Consider the following 2,829-nt stretch of genomic DNA (forward strand, 5'->3'; position numbering starts at 1 on the left):
TGGAGTTATTTTCCAAAGTGGTACTCTACACTTTACACATTATATGTTGTTGTAAAAGTACTTTCTGAGACCTACGTCTTCCAGAAACCCCTTCTCTTATTTCAAACTTTCCTTCCCAGTGATTCTTTTTTTTTAAGATTTTTTTAAAGATTTTATTTATTTATTTGTCAGAAAGACAAAGAGAGAGAGAGAGAGAGAGCACAAGAAGGGGGAGTGGCAGCGGCAGGCAGAGGGAGAAGCAGGCTCCTCGCTGAGCAAGGAGCTCCAAGCCCCCATGCGCAACTGGATCCCAGGACCCTGGGATCATGACCTGGATGGAAGGCAGACACTTAAGCAACTGAACCACCCAGGAGTCTCCCCAGTGATTCTGCTCTATTCACTGACTTTCTCGACTTTCAGCATTTTATTCCTCAGAGTGAAGCCCTGTTCTTTTGGAAGGGAATATGTGTTTCATATTTCTGAGATCTTCAATGACCTAGAGCACCCATCATTTTGGTCTCCTATAGTCTCTTTGTGACCTCCGATTGACCCTGGGTGGGTGTGGGGAAGTCCTACATCTGCAACTTGGGGCATATAAAGACGTTTCCATTTCACCAGCTTGATTTTACTGATTGTCCTCTCTTTTTTGTGGTGAGTTTTCAAAATTCCTAGGTTCCAAGCATCATAGATCCCGTTAATACTTCCCTTTCCATGTTAACCCTGTGTGGTGAAAGTGCTGATTTCAATAGTATTCTGCTGCTGTTTTGGGGTGACTTGATACCTTAAAAATCCTTAATGTGGGATTAATAGAGATCTTTTGTGATAGGCTCTTGTCATTTATTTTTCTTTCATCTTGGTCTTTGCTCCTTTTTAGTTCATTTGTTTGCTGTTGCATGTATATTTTATTTTTAGGAAGGGTTTTGGGGGAGCTTCTGTGTTTATTAATGAAAAATTTTTATATTTTTCTTCCTCCCTTATTTCAGTTTCTTTCTTTCTCATTTTTTGTGGACTTAATTTTTTTAGAGCAGTTATAAGTTTATAGCAAAATTAAGAGGAAGGTACAGAGATTTCTCAAATACCCCTTGCCCCCATGCATGCACTAACACATCATAACTACCTATAGTCCACCATTTACCTTCGGGTTCACTCCTGGTGTTATATATTCTATGAATTTGAAAACAATGTATAATAACGTGAATCCATCATTATAATCTTATACAGAGTGTTTTTAGTGCCCAAAAATTCCTCTGTGCTCTGCCTCTTCATCTTCCCTCTCTAAACCCCTGGCAACCACTGATCATTTTACTCTCTGCAGAGTTTTACCTTTTCCACAATATCATATTGTTGGAATCATAGTGCATGTAGCATTTCAGATTGGCTTCTTTCACTTAGTAAAACACATTTGTTTCCTTCTCGTCTTTCCATGGCTTCATGGCTTGATAGCGTTTTCTTATTTTTTGTTTTTGGTTTTTTTTTTGCACTGTGTAATCATTCATTGTCTGGAGTACCACAGTTTATTTATCCATTTACCTACTGCGAGACATCTGGTTGCTTCCAGATATAATTCTGGCAATTACAAATAAAGCTGCTATGAGCATCTGTGTGCAAGTTTCTGTTTGTACCTGTTTTTGGCTCCTTTGGATAAACACCAAGGAATGTAATTGCTGGATCACATGGTAAGAACATGTTTAGCTTTGTAATTCCTTCCTCCTTTCTCTGTTATTGCTGGTCATTCATTGCCCTTATATGTAAGCATACATAAGCATGTATACACATAAGATACATACATAAACATATATTACCAAGTATATTTTTTCCTATTATTCTTTTTTTTTATTCTTATGTTAATCCCCATACATTACATCATCAGTTTCAGATGAAGTGTTCCATGATTCATTGTTTGTGCACAACACCCAGTGCTCCATGCAGAATGTGCCCTCCTCAATACCCACCACCAGGCTAACCCATCCTCCCACCCCCCTCCCCTCTAGAGCCCTGTTTGTTTTTCAGAGTCCATCGTCTCTCATGGTTCGTCTACCCCTCCGATTTCCCCCGCTTCATTCTTCCCCTCCCGCTACCTTCTTCTTCTTCTTCTTTTTTTTTTTTCTTAACATAGATTGCATTATTTGTTTCAGAGGTACAGATCTGAGATTCAACAGTCTTGCACAATTCACAGCGCTTACCAGAGCACATACCCTCCCCAGTGTCTACCACCCAGTCACCCCATCCCTCCTTCCCCACCCCCCACTCCAGCAACCCTCAGTTTGTTTCCTGAGATTAAGAATTCCTCATATCAGTGAGGTCATATGATACATGTCTTTCTCTTTTTGACTTATTTCGCTTAGCATAATACCCTCCAGTTCCATCCACGTCATTGCAAATGGCAAGATCTTATTCCTTTTGATGGCTGCTGCTTATTGAGTATATTATATCTCAGAGTGAAATATGCACTGAGCTGCTTTATGTGCAGGAAACAAGCAGGAAATGTATTGTCTAAAGTCAGTGTCACCACTCTATTTTCCACCATGAACTTACCCATACATTTCTTTTCAGATGTGGTCGTAGGAGAAGAGAGATATGGGATATCTAGTGCAACGCAATCATATAACTTCATCAGACATATCTGATGTATGGAATAAATTATTTTTGATTCAACAAACACCACAGATTTAAGAAAGAATCAGGTTGTGGGAGAACACAACCTACATTGTTTGTTAAATATATGACCAGATATCATGTGTCCCAGTTGCTTAAATATGCAAAATTATAATTCACTTGCTATTTCTCATTTCAACTACAAAACTTCTCAGTGAGATAAAATGAGTTACTGGGACACAAACAGGAAACTAC

The sequence above is a fragment of the Mirounga leonina genome, unplaced genomic scaffold, assembly GCF_011800145.1.
Source record: "Mirounga leonina isolate KUSES-001 unplaced genomic scaffold, KU_Mleo_1.0 Mir_166, whole genome shotgun sequence".
NCBI classification, from domain to species: Eukaryota; Metazoa; Chordata; class Mammalia; order Carnivora; family Phocidae; genus Mirounga; species Mirounga leonina.